Raw genomic sequence first — 22,645 nt, forward strand, 5'->3', positions numbered from 1 at the left:
CTCAATTTCTTCATCAGTAAAATGGGCGTAATCATGTGGGTTAAGAGAGATAACTAGATAAAGTAGAAGATTGGCAGAATGCAAAGCCTACAACATGTGGAATCTGAATCTGAACCCTCATGTTTAAAGGCCCTCTGAAAACACTTATTTTCAGAAGTTAACATTGGTTCTAAAATTCATTAAATTTTTTTTAAAGCATGGCTGTTTACCTTTTATTTTATTTTTTTCTTGAGAGGGAGTCTGGCTCTGTCGCCTAGGTTGGAGTGCAGTGGTGCAATCTCAGCTCACTGCAACCTCCGCCTCCTGGGTTCAAGTGATTCTCCTGACTCAGCCTCCCCATAATTTGAATTACAGGTATGCACCACCATGCCCAGCTAATTTTTCTATTTTCAGTAGAGATGGGGTTTCACCATGAAAACTTCACCAAGAGTTTTCAAGAACTCTTGACCTCAAGTGATCTGCCTGCCTCGGCCTCCCAAAGTGCTGGGATTACAGACGTGAGCAACCACGCCTGGCCATGGATGTTTATCTTTAAAATATATGCCACATATATTCCAGTACCTCTTCTTTTCTTTCTTTCTTTTTTTTTTTTTTTTTTGAGACAGTCTCGCTCTGTTGCCTAGACTGGAGTACAGCGATGAGATCTTGGCTCACTGCAACCTCTGCCTCCCAGGTTCAAGCGATTCTCCTGCTTCAGACTCCCGAGTAGCCGGCATTACAGATATAAGCCACCACGCGTGGCTAATTTTTGTAATTTTAGTAGAGACTGGGTTTCATCATGTTGGCCATGCTGATTGGGAAGTCCTGACCTCAGGTAATCCACCTGCCTTGGCCTCCCAAAGTGCTGGGATTACAGGCATTAGCCACTGCACCTGGCCCCAGTATCACTTCCAAATGTTACCTGGTCCAAAGTCAGTTGTGCTGCATACAAATGAACACAAATGAAGTAGCTGTGTTTCATGAGTACTTTGTCAGAAATTGGAGCTAGTATTTGATGCATGTGTAAAATGCAACACTAAATTGTGTTTAGTCATTACAGTCAAATGAATTCTAAGCAGAATGGAGATAATGGATAAAAAATATCTGCTGTTGCCAATTGTATAGATTACTCAATACACTAATTTTTGGCAGGTATCAGAAGAGATTAGCCTGGCCTTGTTAATTTGATGATTTTAACTGAATTGAGCAATTTTGAAGCTGCAACAGCTGGACAAAAAAAACTGCATTCATGTATGGGCTGTCATAAGTGCATCTCTTATCTTATCATTCTTCTTCCTGGACCTCAGATCCCACCTCCTTCTTGGGTTTCCTGTGCACAGCCTTGTTCACTAAAGCACTAGACCTAGGGTGCTAACACATGCACCTAACTAGGTCATTCCTTTCAGTAGTTCCAGCTATCCTCAGGGTGAAGTCTAAACTGGTAGCTGGCATTCAAAGCCCCTTCTCCATGCTCTGTGTTGCTGTATTAGATCCACCTCCAAAACCCTGATTTATAAGCTTATTAGCTATGTACATTAGTCAGTGTTTGTTGTGTAACAAACACCTCTTAAATCTCAGTGGCTTACAACAACAAATACTATCTTCCTGTGCTGCAATCGATGTGTCAGCTGTGGTTCTGATGAGTTCCGCTGGACTTGGCTTCCTGCAGTGGGTTGAGTTCAAGCCTTTTCTGAATGCTTCTTTAATCTGGGAGCGAGTCTCAAGAATCCATTTCTTACTGAGCATATTCTGGAGCCATTGCTTTCTGGGGCATGCTTTTCTGATGGCAGAGCATAGGAGCTCAACAGGCAAGTAAAACTCATAAGCACATTTTAAGCTTCCCTTGAGATGCGGTGCACGTCACATCCATTTTCACTCCGTTAGCTCAGAGTCAAACCTAGGCATACCAAGAGACCTGCAAAATTACATGACAAAGGGCATGGATTTATAATCCTGTTACAGGGAGCAGTGGCAGATTTGAGCTAAATAATCCAATCTAGGCCAAACATGGTGGCTCATGCCTATAATCTCAATGTTTTGGCAGGCCAGGGTGGGAGGATTGCTTGAGCCCAGGATTTTACCACCAGCTTGGGCAGTGTAGTGAGATCCATCTTTCTCCCCCGAAAAATTAGCGAGGCACAGTGGTGCATGCCTGTAGTCCCAGCTACCTGAGAGGCTGAGGCAAGAGGATTGCTTGAGTCCAGGAGGTCAAGGCAGCAGTGAGCTATGATCACTCCACTCCACTCTAGCTTGGGTGACAGAGTGAGATCCTGTCTCTAAAAAACCAAAACAAAACACCCCATAAAACAAACAAAAAAAGTACAAGAATCCAGTCCATCACACCAAGGAAATTTAGACTAATGACTTTATCTCTCTGAACTTCAGTTTTCTCACTATAAAGTAAGGCTGTCAACACCATGCAGAGTTAAAATAGAGATTAAATGAGGTAATGAAGGTGAAAGCCCCTTTTAGACTATAAAGAGCAACAGAAGAATTTGACACTTTTTTTTTTTTTTTTTTGACAGAGTCTGGCTTTGTCATCCAGGCTGGAGTGCAGTAGTGAGATCTCAGCTCACTGCAACCTCCACCTCCCAGGCTCAAGCGATCTTCCCACCTCAGCCTCTCAAGTAGCTAGGACTACAAGCGTGTGCCACCATACCCAGCCAATTTTCGTATTTGTTGTAGAGTTGGGGTTTCACCATGTCTCCCACGGTGGTCTCAAATTCCTGAAGTCAAGTGATCCTCTTGCCTTGGCCTCCCAAAGTGCTGGGATTACAGACATGAGCCACCACACCCCTCCTGATGCTATTCTTTATTACAGATGCCAAGGTGTCATGTTTCTTCATTCCTAGCACAATCTCTTCTGTGCAGTGCATGTGCTGTAAAGGAATGAGTGAAAAAGTATTTCCCAAGGTTACTCAGCCCCACTGTTTTGCCTTCCTGTCATCTATTCCTCCTTCTCTTGAGAAAAACACCTGGATACTCCTTTGAGGAACTAGAAAATATCTCCTTTTCACTACTACTTTGCATGGTCAGCCCAGGGTGTTTACCCGAATTATAGCTCCAAGAATGGGTTTACAGCCCAGGACTCGTCTACAGACACCCTAGATGCCTTAAGAAAAAATCTGGAATGAGTACATATTACAAGTCTGACCAATCAGAGCCAAGAGCATCAATCCAGGAATGTCATTAGGGCGATTTAGAAAGAGGTAGTTATTTTATATGGCATTTTCAAGCTGGTAGACAAATTTGAAGGCATTAGGGGGCTATGTAGCTACCATATGAGGGTAAAGCCAACACAGAGGAAAGCCGATAGTGATGGGGAGAGACAGATTTCTGAGGACACTGACTGAGAATCTGAAACCATCCATCCTCTGAAACATCCTCATCTCTGGCCTTTTTCTTATAAGAGTCAATAAATTTCATTTTTGTTTTCTTTAAGCCACCTCACATTTGATTTCTGCTAAAAGAAGCCTGACTAATATAGAAGTAGTTTAGCTCCAGAATAAATGCAAGATATATCTGAAGGCCTCCCACTGGCCTCTTGGGTTGGCCCAACCAGACTTGAGAGAACATGAGGCCACTTGTGCTTGGTACTGTCCTGAAATATTGATGCCTGGATCATTCGCTGGTACCTGGAAAGGAGTCCTTTCCTTCTGTTTGTCATTTGGCATCATTTTTTTTTACCATTAGAAAGGGAGATAAGAGCTGTAAGCAAGGAATGTTTGGGGCCCATATCCAGGATTGTCCCCAAACAGCTGGCTCTCCAGTGGACAGCTCCAGGGACCCAGAGAAAGCTCCCTTTCCCAATCTGCTGATGCATCTCCTTTAGCAGATTTCTGCTGTCTTCTCCTCTCCAACCTCTACCACTTGACCAAGAGAACCTTCTGCCCAGGCTGCAATAGGCTCTAATCCTTGACTAGCCTGGCCCCAGCAGGCCCTGGAAATGGACAAAGCTTGGACCAAATCTCAGCCCCATCACTTATCACTTGTATGGCACTGAGCAAGTCACTTCAACTCTGAGGCTCAGGTTTCCTTTCTGTAAAGCAGGTATAATAACACCCTTCTCCGAGGCGGCTATGAGATTTTAATGAGATGATGTGTAAAAGTGCTTTTGCACAGCATGCAGTAGGCATCCAATATCTGCTTTAGTCACCTAGACTCCAAGTACACAAGGACAGGCCCCTGCATGATGCATCTTTGTGCTCCTTATTGTTCTAGCAAGATCTCGGAAGAGAATAGTTGCTTAATAACATAAGAGAAAATATATAAGGAAAAGGATGTAAAAGCATGTAGATGTCCGGGAGGAAAGAAAGTGGGAAAATGAGGCTATCAGTCACTTATTCACTCATCCCTGATTCAGTATTTTCTCTGAGCCAAGCATTTAGGACAAAGTTGTATTCAGAGACTTTGGTGAAGTGGGAAGGTAAGAAGAACAAGCAAGTAAATACAGCATTTTTGTTTTGGTTGCATATTACAGAAAGTACTGTAGCCACCGTGAACAAAAGAAAGACCTATTGGATGTACATTGAATATGCCATGGAATGACAAGTCTTTGGGAGAGAAGAAATAACAGGGTACCCTGACCAAGGCCACTCATAATCATTTTTTCTAGAGTGCCCCAGCCTCTCTCCCTACTTTCTAGAAAATGTGTTCCTATTGCCAGAGAGACATTCTGATTGGCCCAGATTAGATCTTACATTTACTATTAGATCAATCAGAGGTGGACCTTTGAGGCTCCCATGTCAGGGTTTGTGGGTTCTTTCTAGAAAGGGTGCAGTCTCCAGAGAAGTGACTTCTCTCATGTTAAGTACTAAATAAGGGAAGTGCTTTGACACACAGTCCTTCATCAGACTTGGGAGAAGTGAAGAACAGCTTTCAAGAAGAGGTAGCAATTGAATGTGGTGGCCTTGAGAGCAAGCAGGCAGGTCATGAAAGAATCTGGATCAATAAATTTGACGTTGAAGAAAGAGGGGCTCAGTGGGGATCCAGGCCTGAAAATCACAGAAGAGCCTGTTCAGCTTGCCCAATGCCCCTCGACTGGTATGACCACAAGGGGAAAACACCCCACAAATGGTGCCTCTGGGGCATCTTGGGTGGTCAGCAAGACCAGGTGACAGTGTTGGGGGCTATTTCCACCTGAGCTGGAGCTTCTGCATAAAGTCAGGGGCAGTGGGGATGGCAATGAGAGGAGAGAAAAAATGAGGTTCTATTCTGGCTCAGCCACTTATTAGCTGTATAATTATAAGAAGTTCTCCCCAACACTCAGTTATCTCAACTGGATAATGGAAAAAATAGTATTAGTTTTTCAGACTGGATGTGAAGTTTAAGGGAGAAGATATATTTGAAGTCATCTGGCAAGGATCTGCCAGGACCAAATGACCCGTGTCTGTGGGTTTCCTTTCTAGTGGTTCCTTTGGACACTGAGCTCTGCCTGGGCTTCATTAATCATTTTCGTGGATGAATTTTGGGAAAAGTCCATAAAAGCAACATTCAGATGCCAGGAACTTGGTGACCCTGCCTGTGTCAGTGAACTATCCGTAATCCTGGGAACTGACTGGGCGGGGGCGGGGGGGGGGGGGGGTGCTTCCATATATGTTGCCAGGAAAGTTTGTTCTATTTACGGTTCTCACTCTTCATAATTACACGGGTGGTTTTTTTTTTTTTTTTTTTTTCCCATGACTGGGCGTGTGAACCTGTCACTCCTGACTTTGCCCATCTGATCATGTCTTTTTCTGAGGCTTAACCTCTGCAATTCCAGCAGAGAAAGCACTGCAAGGTATTATCCCAGTCTCAGGAAGCCTCAGGTCTAATGCTACAATGTTCACGTTCGCGCTTCACTGGTAGAACAGGACATGCATCCCCCAAACACCTCATGACACACTGAAGTCCAGCGCGAACTGACAGCCGTTATTTGAATTGCCCCCTGGTTGCCTGGTGAGCCAGTCAGTGGGAGGGGAAGCAATTTCAAAGAGGCACCTGGAAAGTGGTAAGCACGCAGGCTTTGGAAGCACAGACCAAGGTTTTGGTCTTGTCTCTGCCACCGATAAACAGAAGGGCCTGAGACAAGTTCCTTAACTTTTCCTACTTTGTTTCATTATCTGTGAAACGGGGATGGTATCATTGGGTTGGGCTGTAGAGTGGTTAGGCTTAAGTGAGATACTTTATGTTAAGGGCTTTTATGAAACTGTATCTGGTTTATAGAAGACACCCAGTAAGGGTTAATTTTATCCATTCACCTTCATTCAGGTTAAAATAACTTGCTTCTTGGGTCTCTCTTCCCTCCAATGGTTGTCTTCTCTGTATAGTAAGTCTCTTTCTGTACCTTGCTAAGGGTATTTTGTTCCTTTTGATGGTAACAAATATGAAAGAAAGGGATCAGGGATTGGAGACAGAGAGGTGCGTGTCTATAGCCTTGTCTGAAACATGAACACTGAGTTCGAGCCTCAAGGGGGACCTTTAAGATCCCAGTCGGGCAGCCCCGAACGGGATCCACTTGAGCAGTGATTGGAGGTGCAAATATTTAGGCAGGCCAAGAGCATAGGCAGAGGGAGGAGGCTGGGCCCTGGGCCTGTGTTGCTACTTCTCTCTCTGCATCTCAATTTCTTTATCTATCAGATGGAGTGAGACAGGGCGCAAACTCAACCTTTTGTTCATTTAATCAAATGGTGCTAAATAATCAGTGTACTTCTTTAGGGTCTAGCAACTCAAGTTCAGGTCCTCAAGTGACCTTGAGCCTTATTTTACTTAGCTGTAAAATGGGAGTAGTAATCAAATCCATCTGTAGGCTTGTTGTGAGAATTGGAAATACCATTTTTAAAGCAAGGAGCCCTATCCCTCATATATAGTATGTTCTCAATAAAGGGTAATTGATAAAGGGGAAATGATTGCATCATTTCTTCCAGGTGCAATGACTGTGAGATCATTTCTTTGAGATTCTCTTAGCTTTTCACTCTTCTGTGAGCCAGCTTTATTCCCAGCTGGGAATAAATCTATAAAATAAATAAATAAAAATTCTTCATGGTTACAAGATGACTAGTTACAAATTATACTTTCATGACCATTGTTGGGGCTATCTGCCTCCTTGCTCATACTCAAGGAGTGAGAGAGGGATGTCTTTTCTCACAACTATCAAAGCAAAGTCATGAGCTTCATTCTGATTGGGTTGCCTTAGGCCACATGACAACCTCTAAACTAGTCACTGTGCATGGTCAGGGTATGGCATGTGCTGATTGGTTGAGAACTGGGATTCGTGCTAGAGTTTGAACTAATCATGTGACAAGGGGGAGGGAATTACCCTAACTGGCTTAGACATTCAAAGCCAATCCCGGGACAGGGGTAAGGTTAATCCCACTCAAACTGCAGAAGGTAAGAATGGATGTTGGGGAAGCAAACACATATCTACTGTAGCAATGATAATCGTCACAATAATGGCAACAGCATACCAGTAATTGCCATTTATTGAGCACTTCCTGTATGTGAATTATTATTTTATACTTTCCAACATTTCCAATAGAGGGTGCTATCATTACTCCCAACTTACTGACAAGGAAAACTGAGGCCCACAGTAAACAAGTAACTCACCTGAGGTCACACTAATTGGAGGTATTTGCAGAGCTAGGATTTTAGTGCAGAATTGCCAGATTCTGAAGCTCTGTATATCCCACTGCCTCTCCTTGGCTCACTGTGCCTACTCTTCTCACACTCCAGGGTGATTTCTGGTCCAGTGGTCTGTCTTCTCGCCTAGAATGTAAGCTCCATATCTATGAGTACAAGCTATGCCAGCAATGAGGAGCTTACCACCTCACAGGCAGCTCCTTTCCCTTAGATTGCCTCTAATTGTTATCTTCTAAGACTCCACAGAGTAGCAACTCTGAAATCTGGATGTGTTTGGGAAGAAGAAGCACTTAGTTGTAATCTTGGGTGTGCCATGTGTCTGCTGTCCATCTGCCTTCCTCGTCCAGTGCTGCCCTGTCCACTGTCTTTCTAAGTGAACGTGCAGTAAAGACCACACAGGCTGTGGTGGTTTGTTTAGGGGCCACCAGTTGTGCCCATCCCAACATGCACATCCCTTTGCAATGTGACTTTTTTGCTCCTCTCATCTGGAGATGGAGTTTACTTCCCACTCTCTTGATTCTGGGCTGGCCTGTGGCTTGCTTTGACAAATTGAATGTTCTAGAAATGACACTGTGAAAGTTCTAAAGCTTAAGCCTCCTAAGGCTTGCAGCTTCCTCCTTCACCCGGTTGGGATGCCAGCATGTGGGGAGACCACCATTTGGGAAGCCCACAAGGATGAGGTCATGTCGAGGAGAACTGAGGTCCCCAGAAGCAGGGCACCAAAGGCTCATGAGTGAGGCCATCTGACCATTCAGCTGAATGTGGCCCTATCTGTGATCACAAGCTAGGCCAGCAGAGGAGTCACCCAGACAAACTATAGAATTGTAGAAAATAATAAATTATTGTAGATTTAAGACACAAGTTTTGAGGTGATGTGTTACAGAGCAATAGATAACTTACACACAAGTGCTACTTTCCTTTTCTTTTCCAAATTCTCTTAAACTCTTCATTGTATTCTGCAAATAAGTCTTCCCATGTCCCCACGGTGGCACATACATTGCTAAGCTCTCTGTGCACCTCAGATTCTAGAGGAATGTCTAAATGGGGGCTGAGAAGCTTCATGAGCATGAGTCAGCTAGGATGGGGGATGATGATGGTTACAAAAGGAGACGAAGCATCAAGGGACCCTCAGAAGAGCAGAAGGGAAGGGCCCACTAAGGAGGAAGTCACTTGGTTGGAGTCATCCTCCAAAACATCACATTTCCGGGCCCCAAGCTGGTCCTGGGAAAGGTCTCTGAGATATGCACATAGAAAGGGAAGTGGTTAATGAAGAGATGGGAGCGAAAGGAAAGGCTCGGGGCGTGCTTGCTGCCCATGAAGCCTGCCAGATCCATCTGTCCACTCAAAGCATCACAAGTCTGCTCAGGCAAAGTAAGACCTGCCCCCACTGGATCACTCATTAGAAACAAGATGCTGTTGTTTCAGGAGAACAGATTGGGGGAGGAGGAGGAGAGGCATTTGAAAATGCAGCAAATTTGAATGACCCAGGTTCATTTCATTACTATGAAATGTGATTATTAAGAAAGAAAAATAGGCTGGGAGAGGTGGTTCACGCCTGTAATCCTAACACTTCGGGAGGCTGTGGTGAGCAGATCACTTGAGATCAGGAGTTTGAGACCAGCCTGGCCAACATGGTGAAACCGTGTCTCTACTAAAATACAAAAATTAGCTGAGTGTGGTGGCAGGTGCCTGTAATCCCACCTACTTGGGAGGCTGAGGCATGAGAATCACTTGAACCAGAAAGGCAGAGGTTACAGTGAGCTGAGATTGCGCCACTGCTCTCCAGCCCTAGCCTGGGCGACAGAGCACGACTCCATCTAAAAAAAAAAAAAAAGAAAGAAAAAAGAAAAATAAAAAGAATTTTAAAAGTCCTGTGAACAAGAAAAGAGTTCAGACAGGGAAACAAGGAGCTGATACTGAAGCAGTCCAACCCAGTGGTTAAGAGTTCAGACTTCAGAGTCAAATCACCCGAGGCTAAGCCTCAGCTCCTTCACTGACTTGCATGTGACCTTGAGTGAACCACTTTACTTCAGTAGACTTCAATGCAAAATGGGGAAAATAATTGTACATAAGCCATTGAAAATGTTTAGCATAGTGCCTGTGTCTCCAGCTTAATCGACATCTATGCTGCTCTTGCTAAATGATGCCTTTGTTTTTTTGTCTGCACTAGTTCTTTTCATCTGGCAATAGCATCCCAGTTAATTTCCTTTGGAAAACTGCCTCGTTTCCAGTGATAATTTCCTTGTGGTTTGGGTGGAACAAATCCATCTTTCTGTTGCAAGGATCTTTTGACCTAGTCCTATTCCAATTAGGGGTTGAGTGACTGGTTCAGGGTTAGGTGAATGGCCCATGCTGGTCCAATGAGAGTCAACTGTAGTTATGGGACTCCAGCTGGAGCCATAAGGTCAGAAAAGCAGTCATTCCACTAGATGTCCTCACTTAGCAGAGTAAGTTGGGGATGGTCAGAGGTTGTTCTACCTCCATTTAGCTAGAGGATGTCTGATAATATGGCCCAAAAGAGGAAAGTAGAATTGAGAGACATGGAGGAAGACTGTTTCCTGATGAATCTGAGCTCTGGATCCATCTGGGTCTGATGTCAGACCATGAGCTGGCATGAGCTGAGTTTCTGTTTCTGCAATCAAACAGGCTCTACAAGCTACAACGTTCAATCATGGCTATAAGTGCCCAGTCTACCAACTATTTCCTGCAAAAGGTGGATCAAAAACTCTGTTTACGTGGCCCTAGAACTGTCTTCATATCAAGAGTCCATGACCACAATTCCTGTTCCTTCTCTGCCAGTGACCTGTCCTGTGGCTTTGGGGATGGGGAGGTAAGACTAATCAGCTTTCTCTTTCTGTGACTCCAAGAGAAATCTGCAGAGCAATCATTTCTAAGGGTATAAGGTGTTACTTGGAGAAAAGTTTTAATAATCAAGTAGGTCTGCGAAACGCTGGTCTGAAAAAAAGAAAAACCTGTTTTAGCACTGGAGGGCTTCTCAGATCCTTTGATGCACGAATGTTCCTATATGCCTAACAAAAGAGCTTACTATACAGCATTTCCCGGGCATGCTTGACCATGAAATTTCTCCCCTGGAAAGATGCTCCTAGAGCTAGTGTTCTCTAGAATACAGGAAAATACAACTAAAGGGGTGGCTTGGCACCATCTTACTGGTGTGGGGGATTAAACACTAATTAGCTTTTGGTTCTTAGATTCAACTTGCATGTATTTATTCAAACATTTACAGGGCACCTCTCCTGTGCTTGGCACTGTCTTGACCCTGGGGTTAGAGAAATTAATGCAAGCCTCTTAAATTAATGTGAGTCTCTTAAGAGCAAGGCATTGGCTGGAACAGGAGCCTGAAGCCACAGGAGACCCTTGGGAGAGCAGAAGGGAAGGGACCTCTAGCGGGGAAGTCACTTGGACTTCTGATGCCTTGCTCTTAAGAGGCTCACAGCATGGAGGAGAACATACCCACACTCACATCCACACAAATAAAATCGTGATGCAGTTTGCTCAGGACTAGAGTGGGGAGAGCATGGTGCAATAAGCTGCCCTACCAGACTGGGAGGCCAGGAATGGAGTCATTTAAATTAATTACAGAAAAATGCTCAGTAGTGTTTGAATACAGAGGAGGACACACAGGCAAGGGAACCACAAGAATGAAGGCCCAGACATCTGAAAGAACAGAGGAGTAATTTTGTGAGATTGGGTTATGGGGATAAGTGGCTCATTGGTAAGCGCAGCCCAGACCACAAAGGCATTTACTGAGAAGCTGAGACTCTATTTTATATGCAGTGGTGGAAGCATCAAAAGCCACAACCTTTGATCTGTCCAGATACATGTTTGCCTAAAGTTAAACTGGGGAAATAGGAATAAGGGGTTACAGGAGTGATGCTGAGGTGAGAAACCCACATGAAGTCTTCTTTATGATGAGAAGCCACTGTTAAGCTTCTGATTTGTCAAGAAACAACTCCTTACATGTCCAGATCATTTGAATTAGTATAGTCTTTATGTAATGTTCATTTTAGGAATCAGACAAAACCACTAAGCAACTAATTGCTAAACTCTTGTGTTTACTAAGTATAACAACTGAGAGCCGTAGCATTTCTGAGACACTGGTTATTTTTCCAATGCCTCACCTTGTATAGCATATTTTCTGATATGACCAGATTACTTTTAGGAATTCAGGTTGACTTAACAGAGCTCCTAAAAAGCCCCTTGGAAAGACTGGCCTGGTATCTTGTCAACACAGTCCCTTGACCTGTGATAGGTAAAGAATGGCACTTTCTGACAGGCCCAGGAAGCTTAACTTATTTTGGAACCTTGAGAAGAGGGGAATTCAACCAATTCCTACAGGTATTACAGACAGTCTGATGACAAATCCTTGGCTTGGCTTTCTAGCCTCCAGGCTTTAAAAAAATCTAATCTGAGATTCCTTATGAAAATTTCGGCCGGGCGCGGTGGCTCAAGCCTGTAATCCCAGCACTTTGGGAGGCCGAGACGGGCGGATCACGAGGTCAGGAGATCGAGACCATCCTGGCTAACACAGTGAAACCCCGTCTCTACTAAAAAAATACAAAAAACTAGCCGGGCGAGGTGGCGGGCGCCTGTAGTCCCAGCTACTGGGGAGGCTGAGGCAGGAGAATGGCGTAAACCCGGGAGGCGGAGCTTGCAGTGAGCTGAGATCTGGCCACTACACTCCAGTCCGGGCGACAGAGTGAGACTCCGTCTCAAAAAAAAAAAAAAAAAAAAAAAAAGAAAATTTCAACACGGCCAATTAAAACAGAGCCTATATAGCCGATGACTATTTTTCCTGCAAAGCTCTCCTTTGTGGAAGGGGGTGAGGGAGGAAATTTGCATCTGTAGAGAATCTGCATTGATGCAGTCTGGCCTTCCTTTGTCCAGTTCCAGGAAAGAAAAACTGTAAGTCTGACACCTTTAAAGGTCTGAAAGAAACATGTATCATTTCTTTTCTCTGAGGGCTGCTACCTATGAAGTTTCATCTGCCTAATAAAAAAGTCTTTGTTAGTCAAGTGTCCTTTTCTCCCCCTCCCATAACTTGTCTTACCCCTAACACCGGATTTATCACCATAACTTGTTTTTGTTCGTGCTCTGAGCCCCCGTTCTTTCTGTAAGATGGCATACGAGCTTCTGCACCACATTGGGACTTTCCGTTTTCATTCTGGAGGCTCCTGTGGCTTGTAAAACTATGATCAAATACATTTATATGTATTTCTCCTATTAATCTACCTCTTGTCAGTGATCCTTAGAAAATTTATCTGAGGGTTTAATGGAGACTCACTAGAAACATTTTGGAATAATGGGTTACAGGAGTAACCCATTTATTCTTGACGAAAGTCAAGAAAAAAGCAAGGATTCTTACTGTTCCCACTAACCTTTGGCTTTTATTAAAGATATTAGCCAAACATTTCAGCCATGAGAAAACCACTGGAGGCATAAAAACTAGAAGGAAAAAGACCAAATTATTTCTATTTTTATTTGATATAAAAATTTACCTGAGTCCAAAAATTAAGCATAATATTAACGTCAATTAATTTTGGAAAAGGGTGCCAGGACAATTCAATAGGGAAAGAACGATTTTTTTCAACAATTGTGCTAGGACAACTGGATGTCCAAATGCAAAATAATTAAGTTGGACTGCCTCTCTCACACATATGCAAATCATTAACTTAAAATGGATCATAGATTTAAGAGCGAAAACTATAAAGCTCTTAGAAGAAAACAGGAGTAAATGTTCACAACGTTAGATTAGGCAATGGTTTCTTAGATATGGCAGATTAAAGTACAAGCCACAAAAGAAAAATAGATGAATTGGATCACGTTAAAATTAAAGATTTTGTGTTGCAAATCATACCATTAATAAAGTGAAAAGACAACACAGAGAATGAGAGAACATATTTGAAATAACATATCTGATAAAAGTCTAACATCCAGAATATACAAAGAAGTCTTGCAACTCAATAATAAAGACAGGCAAACAATCTATTTTTTGTTTTTGAGACAGGGTCTCATTCTGTCATCCAGGCTGGAGTGCAGTGGCACGATCTTAGCTCACTGCAACCTCCTCCTCTGAGGCTCAATTGATCTTCCTACCTCAGCCTCCTGAGTAGCTGGGACTACAGGCATGCCACCACACCTGGCTAATTAAAAAAAAAAAAAAAAGTAGAGGGGAGGTTTTGGTATGTTTGCTGGGCTTTTCTCTAGCTCTTGTGCTCAAGTGATCCTCCTCCCTCAGCCTATCAAAGTGCTGTGGGTGGCCAGATGTGGCCACCATGTCTGGCCACAATTTTTTTTCAATGGCCAAATATCTGAGTAGACATTTCTCCAAAGTGTACTAATGGCCACACGTACATGAAAAGATGCTCAGCATCATTAGTTATTAGGGAAACGCAAATCAAAGTCACAATGAGATACCGAGATACCACTTCATACACAGTGTATTAGCTATTCTCATGTAGATAGTAACAAATGTTAGTGAAGATATGTAGAAATTGGAATTCTCATACATTGTTGATGGGAATGTAAAATGTTGTAGCCACATTAGCAAACAGTTTGGTAGCTCCTCAATATGTTAAATGTGGAGTTACCTATAATCAAGTAGTTACACTCCTCGATATATACCCAAGATAAAATAAATATCCTCACAAAATTGGGTGCACAAATGTTCATAGCAACTTTATTGGTAATAACCAAAATAATGAAACAACCCTTACATCTATTGTCTGATGAATGGATAAGTAAAATGTGAAACAGCTATATAATGGAACATTATTCAGTGATAACAAGTAATGAATTACTGATCTATGCTACGACATAGATGAGCCTTAAAGTAGTATGCCAAGTGAAAGAAGCCAGTCACAGAAGAACATATATGAAATTCTATTTCTATAGCAAGTGCCCAGAATTAAAAAAAAAAAAAAAAAGCTCTACAGAAGGAAAGTAGATTATTGATGTCTTAGGACTGGGAGAGGAGGTGGGCTGAGGAGAAATGCAAAGGGTGTAAAGTTTGTTTTTAGGAGCTATGAAAATGTTCTAAAATGAGACTGTGGTAAGGGTTGCAAATCCTGTAAATGTACTAAACAAAAGACTTGTGTACTTTAAATAAATAAATTGTATTACATGTCATGTGAATTTTCTCTCAATAAAGCTGTTAAAAATTCTACCTGATAAACCCAAAATAACAATGAAAAAACTCATTAAAATGAAAAGATGACTTAGTAAGATGGAAGGTTATAAAATTAACATACAAAACAATAAATAACTTTCACAATGGCCCTCCCATAGCAATAACCAGTTAAAACATACAGTGGAGGGCAAGGTCCCATGTATTGTATCAAAGGGAAAAAAATACTGAAAATTGCACTTAGCATGAAATGTACATTTCTATATGAGGAAAAGTTCTAAGTTTCTTCGATATCATCAAACTAGACTTGAAATGTCAAGACAGTCCATGGTCTTGGAAAGAATAACTCAGTATCATGAAGATGTAAATTCTACCTGCGGTAACAGATCATTGCATGCTATCTTAACAACAACTTTATTTAATGGAATCTGTCTAGTTGGTTTTAAAATTTATGTAAAGACAAGGCAAGAATAGCAAGGAAAGCACTAAAAAGTAAAACAATGTGTATAAGTTTATTAGCTACCTAGCTAAGTAGATAGATAGATAGATAGGTAGATAGATAGATGTAGGTTGGTAGGTAGGTAGATAGATGGAGATAGGTAGATAGGTAGGTTGATATGTATATTGATAGAGATAAGTATGTAGGTAGGTAGCTAGCTAGCTAGACATGAGAAATATAACCTCTGTATTAATTTTGTGGGGAGCAGAAAACAGATGACACCTCAAATTAGAATAACTGGAAAATAATAATGGGACTATTTACAAGAGTGGGTACTGGTTGTGGAAATTCACAAGGATGATTCAGTTTCCTCACTAAGTGTTGTATTGTCGATCACCTAAGGGCACCCAAAGATGTGAGAAGAGGGAGTGGTTAGCAGAACCTAGAAGGGAGAGCTGCAGAGAGGGATGCCATGTGAGGATTGGTGAACTTCTGTCAAGGGACACTGACAGATCAAGGAGACTGTGCAAGAAGGAGCAAGGAGAATGAATACCTTGACCTTGCTCTCCCTTCTTCACATCTCCACCAGAGCTTCTCGATGGCCAAACTCAACCACGAAGCAAAGGCAAGGGAGAGGTTTTGGTTCTTTTGGTCAACTTCCAGGACTTCGGGCAGAGTGCAGGAACAGGGGACTGGGTCCACAGGGGCTCGTAGAAGACAAATGACACAAGCAATAATTAAAACAGTGTTGTTGATAAGTAGATAGAACCAATGTAAACAGAAAAGAAAGTCCAGAAATATGAACATGTATACACAGAAATGTGGTAGAGGGAAGGGGCCATCTCAAATTCCAGAGAAAATATGGCCTTGTAGTAAATGGTGTTGGAACAACTGGATGCATATCTGAAAAATGATAAAATTGTGTCCACACCTCACCCCAGAATAATTCAAAAATGCATTGGAAATTTAAACATGAAGAATTAAACCATAAAAATATTTTTTAAATAGCCAAATTTCTTTTAACCTGAGAGTGGCAAGAGCCTTTTTCCTATGACTTAACAATCCAGAAGTATTAAAATAAATGATTGATAAATTCAACCTAAATTGTTAAAAGTTTTGCACTACAAAGATCCCCAAAAGTAGTCAAAACCAAGGGAAAGGCCAAGAGAAAATATTTGCAACTTGTATCATAAAGGGCTAGCTTTGTTAATGCATGAAAAAGTTCTTCAAAATAAATTGGGCAAAAGGCATAAATAAACAGTCCATAGGAAAAGACAGGCAAAGATTCTTAAACATATGAAAAAATGCTCAACCTCACGTGCAATAAAGGAAATGCAAACTTAAAACTACATAGAAATGCTATTTCTTATCTGTCAGTTTCGCAGAAATTCGAGAGTTTGAAAACTCATTGTTTGCAGACACTAACACTTAGTCATTGCTGGTAGAGGTGCAAAATGTCAAACCCCTATAGAGAAGAATTTTTTTTTTTTTCTTTTTTGAGAGGGAGTCTTGCCCTGTCGCCAGGCGGGGTTTCGGCTCACTGCAACCTCCGCCTCCGGGGTTCAAGTGACTCTCCTGCCTCAGCCTCCGCAGCAGCTGGGATTACAGGTATGCAGCACCACGCCCAGCTAATTTTTGTATTTTTTGTGTTTTTAGTAGAAACGGGGTTTCACCATGTTGGCCAGGATGGCCTCGATCTCCTGACCTCGTGATCTGCCCACCTCGGCCTCCCAAAGTACTGGGATTACAGGCGTGAGACACCACGCCTGGCCCTATAAAGAAAAATTTCACAGTATTTAACATGTTACACATGCATTTACACTTTGACCCAGCAATCCTACTTCAGAGAGCCTACCCTGAAGATATTATGAGAAAAAACATATATGAGAATATCAGAAAAACATAGTCACGGTGGTGTTATTTCCAAGAGCAAGAAGACGGGAAACAATTCAAATGTGTATCATTCAGAGAGTGGCTGGATAAACTAGGGCACGCTCACATAGTAGACCACTGCGCAGCTTTAAAAAACAACAAATGAAGATCTCCACGTACAGATTTGGAGTGATTTTCTGTATAGTTTGTTAAGCAAAAAAAGTAAGATATTAAACAGTGTTTAAGGTATACTACCATTGTATTTAAAAGGGTGGAAATTTATACTATTTTTACAAAAAGAAACACTAGAAGAATCAATTGGACACTTATAAAAGTGATATTTAGTTCTACAGTCTAGGGGACCAAGGTGGAGACACAGACTTCTGTGAGTGAATCTTTTCAAGCACTTTTTGACTTTTGAACTATGGAAATGTTTTACATATTCAAAAAATAAGTTAAAAAAAAAAAAGAAGAAAACGGTAACCTAAAATGCAAAATAAACAGAAATCAACAACCCTGATTACATATAAAATTTGTAACCTTATCATATAGAGGAAAGATTTCAAGTGAATTTTGAATGTAATACTTAGACCATACATTTTTAGGTACAAAAAGAATCATAAAAAATCTTAAATTTCATTCAGAAATTTCATTGTTAATAGAGAGAATTGTAGCTTTGTAATTATTTAGCATACATTATAAGACAAAGTAAACATATTGTATGTATGTATTATCAGGATCTAAAATGTTTAGTTTGAGACAAAATGAAATAAAAATGTGAATTAAAGTGTTAAGAATAAACTCTGTAATGTTAAATTTGAATTGCAAGTATCAATACAAACTCATAATTTTATTAAACAAATGTATCTTCTTATTCTGTCCATTGGATAGGTCTAGAAAAAAATGCTGCTTTAATGGCTATGAGTTCATCTAGCACCCAGGTCTTGATTTCTATGTACCATTCGCCCCTAAAAGGAAACAGGATTGGGGAAATGGGTGATTCTAAGTCTGAGGCAGGAAAAGTACAAAATGAGTCTAAGTATATGAAAAAACAAGAATGTGTACGATATGCCAAAAAGACATAGAGCCAGCTTCTAGGAGTTCCCATTGGACAAAGGGGACATTCTGAGCATCAAACAGAAAAATAACTGGTTGATTGCAAAATACACGGTGAATAAAAATTTACCAGTCCATAATGATCATTAATAAATGAAAGAGCAATATGGATAGATAGAAAGAGACAAACAACTCCTTGCCCTGAAAATTGGTAACTAGTGGAAGTAATGATTTACTTTGCTTTTTTAGAATAAACCATAGTTCATCTAGTTGATAAAGGAAAGCTTTTCTTTACCAAATGATGCCAGCTAATAATTGCAGGACCAATGATAGAATTAGAAAAAAATCCCACATGTACAGCTCCTAATGAGAAATTTTCTTACATATGGCTAGAGAATTCTGGGGTGATGTGCTAGAGACAGTCAACAAAGGTAGCACTCTGGGGAGTGGGTTTCGAGGACGTGGGCGAGTACTGCAGGAGTAAGAGGGTTTGCTTTAGACATTTTGCCCATCTGTCTTCTTAAAATGTTTGTTATAAGCACACAGTAATTTTACAATAAAAAAGTTAGCTTAAAAACTCTCTGAAACTCATATTTTGCAAATTCCCATTTTTCCTTCTGAACTTCTCCTGTAGGCAAATTTCCCACCCATCCTAAGCAAGGGAGTCGCTCCTTTGCTGATCTTTATTATTCCACTTACACATTTACAAACTATGATTATTGTTTGCAGTTCTGAGTACTCATCTCCCATGAAGCCATCAGAATTTGTTTTATACTTTGTAGCCTTGGTTCCTGTTACCTGTTTGGCGCATGATAGGGTTCAATAAACGCACAGTAGGGTATTCAATAAATGCTTAAGGGGTGTTTCAGAAATGAGCTTGTAGAAAGGCTTTGGAGTGCTAATCATCATAACCAGCTCACACCTGACACTCTTCCTCCTCTGAATAAAAATCTTCCAAGGAAGTTTAATTTTATGTAATTCAACAAGTAGTTATTTAGTAAGTTATGTAATTTCTCTGAACCTTCAGTTTTCTTGTCTAAAACAGTATGTGGAGTAAGGAAGAGAAATCAAAGCTGTTGTTAGAAATAATAGAGAAAAAAACTGTGCTTAACAACTACTTGTTGGATAAATAAATAAGTGAATAAATTGTAGAATGAATGAATAAATAAATGAAAAATGAAAAGCGCAGCGATGGAAAAAGAGAAAAAGACTGAAATGATGGATGGATGGATGGATGGATGGATGGATGGATGGATGGATGGATGGATGGATAGATAGATGGATGGATGGATGAATGGATGGATAATTAGGTAGATGGATGGATGGTTGGATAGATGATGGGTGAATCAATAGATTGATGAATAAATGGATAATGGATAGATGGATGGATGAATGGGTGGATGGATGGAAGGATGGAAGGATGGATGGATGGATGGATGGACGGGCGAATAGTCAGGTCAGGCCTAATTTATTATCAGATTTAGGCAAGCACAGAGAAGGCCAATGGCTAGATAGAGTCAGCTAATTTTCTATTCTGAACTTGTCCCCTCTTTCTTCTGTTCTTGTCATTGAGAACAATTGGCTTCAATGGGATGACCAAGTTCCAGACTTCAATAAAGAGATTCCTTCCTAAGTCTGGGCCTAAGTCCAGTTGCACAGAAATGGATTCATTTGATTCAGCCTGGGCTCACCCTAAGAAGATACAGTCTTTGAGCCTCTTAAGCTGATGGGAACCTACCATGTTCCCAAGCCAAAAAAGATGTTGGGAAATTTACTCCCATGTGATGTAGCTGAGAGGGAAGGCACACATTTTTAGGGCGGGCTTGAATGTTCATCAGTGAAAACTACAGAAAAAAAAAAAAAATACAAATAAAAAAAACACACACAGTTTTTCAGCCCGCATAAATAATGAGTTAGCGTTGCCTTATGGGACGAGGAAAATAAGACAAGCAGATCAATCAAGTAATACCGCGGGCTGTGCTCAACAACTTAGTCCAAGGCAGGGGCTTGAATTCAGGTCCTAACCCTGTAGCTAACTAGCTGGGTAACCTTAGGCTTCCCTCTGCCTCAGTTTCCACATTTGGAAAACAAGGGCTGATGGTTACCAAGTTTACTTCCAGCACTAACTCGTTCAGGACCGGAAGCCTAGAGACTGTTCTGTCCAAGGTTGATGTCATCTTGAGTCCCTCCTTATGTCTGGGTTCCTCCGTCCATCATGCTGATCATAATTATACCCTTTCTGTCCATTTTGCATGGCTGCTGTGATGATCCAATGAGACAGTGGATAAATGAAGGTACTTCAAGATGGCAGACAATATGCTGAAAACGTGAGTGTTGGATGAAAACCCCAAGGCAGCCCCTGTAGTTTTGAAGTGGAGAGATCAGAGAGGTGAGGATGTATCAGAGAGTGAAATATTTCTTTGGAAAGTATTTTTTCTGTCCCAAGTTCCACAGCAGCCTCTCTGTGTGCTGCCTTCCTCTGAGGAGAGGGTGGTCTGGGGCAGTAGTTTCCCAGGTACAGAAGGCTCAGCAGGAGACAGGATAGCCTCAAGGAAGCTTCCTATCTGTTCCATGCCCCTGGTTCAGTGGCAACAGGGGAGAAATGGACTGACTTGGCCTGGACACCCTGCCCTGTGACCTCAGGCAATTGATACCCCTTCTCTGAAGGCTCAATTCCTCATATGAAAAATGGGATAATACAATCCCCCTTTCTGGGTTGCTGCAAGAATCAACTGTATGACATGGTAATTGGAAGTGTGCTGAAGATAGGAAGTCCTTTCCTAAGCTGAGATTAAAGAGTTAAAGCCTTAGAAAGCCTTAGAAAATTTAAGGTAGTGTCTCCTAGACCCTCTCAGCTTCTAAGAATCTTGAGAGTCTCCCCACAGCATCCTGATAAAAAGAGAAGCCTGTCTCAAAAACAACTACTGCTGTGGCTTGCAGACATGGAGTCAAGCACCATCAGATTCATAAGAAACCCAAGCAGAAATTTTAAGTGACTTTTAGCAACTTGGACAGAGGAAGCTGAAAAATGAAAAGAAGATTCAGGGCTCCCAAATTTCTATGGATAGGAAGCAGGCCGAGAGGCACTCACCTGCAAACATGACCCAGTTCTTATCAAAAGGATAAAAAAAAATCTCAGAGGGCAGAGCCCTGAGTCCTCACAGTAGAGACAAGAGCAGAATAGAAGGGCAGCTTAGAGTGTCAGTCCAGTAAGCAGACTTGGATCTTAAATAAGAAACATTACCTTCCTCCGGAGTAGTGGAAGCAAACACCAAGTGCCCAGCTGAAGTTCAGAATTTCTATGGATCACCATCTTTTTCACAATTCTTTGAGTCAAGAAGAACTGTATTTGAGAAGCTATATTCAAGCAGCTTTGTCCCCATCTGGGCCTGATGCAGAGCCTGAATTCATGGATGTAAGCCGATGCCGTAGTGGGATGAGGCCTTGCGTGTCTTAGAGGTGGATGAGTGCATATGGAAGTGACATGGATTTTGGGGCCAGAGAGTGGACTGTGGTATATTGCTATGTTGTTGCTCCCCGTGAATGATGCCTCCTTGTGCCCATGCCCTTTGCAGTTCTCTCCACACTGACTCTGGGCTTGGGCATGTGGCTTGCCTTGGCCAAAAGGAAGGACATCAGCAAACATTATGTAAGCAGAGGCTTGGTAAATGCTTGCATTTCTTCTCACCACCCAGGATTCATTACCTCTTGTTCACAGACTCATGTTTTCAAAGGTTGTCTCCTCCAAACAAACTGCAGTTTTTAAAAAGTTAAATTCATGCCCCCTTTTAATGAGTTAACCACTGACAAATAACTGAGACCAAGGAAGAGAATCACTGTATTTGACTGAATTCCAGCCCAGGCAGAGAAACCTAAGTATCTGTTATCCTGGATGGCTGATTTCAGGGAAGTGGGCTGTTGGTTTGGGAGATGCGATAAATAGCTAGGCAAGGGGCAGCTGGCAGGAGAATGAAAAGTGCTGATCTCACTGGGAGCTCATGATGGTTCCACAGAGCTAGCCCTCCTTGAGGCAGTGGGAATAGGGGGTCTTTTGTCAGTCAAGAACTGCAGGTCACCTCCAGGGCAGGTATAACTACCCAGTCATTTCCCAACAAGATGGCACTTGATCTAAGGGAAATTGTCAGAAAAAGAGTGTATCAATGAGCCGCCGGCTGCCCACATATATAGCATCTGGGGGGATGATACCTTCCCAGCCATGGGGGACAGTGGAAAGCACCAAATAGGTCTTTAGGATAACCCACATACGTAGCAACTTTGCAATTTCCCTGGGTATGTTCTACACCCTGACCCATTACTGGCTTTTAGTTGACTTTCCCTTTTGGAGCATTGAGGTATATCTTCCAATGCAGGCCCCAAGTTCCACAAACAGGTGCTGGCACCATGCTTCTTGTACAGCCTGCAGAACTGGAAGCCAAATAGACCTCTTTTATTTGAAAATTATCCAGCCTCAGGTATTTCTTTATAGAAACACAAACCTCTCTATTTCCAGGAACTAGCTATGTGGGTGGCTGAAATTC

Source organism: Piliocolobus tephrosceles, chromosome 4 (assembly GCF_002776525.5).
Source record: "Piliocolobus tephrosceles isolate RC106 chromosome 4, ASM277652v3, whole genome shotgun sequence".
NCBI classification, from domain to species: domain Eukaryota; kingdom Metazoa; phylum Chordata; class Mammalia; order Primates; family Cercopithecidae; genus Piliocolobus; species Piliocolobus tephrosceles.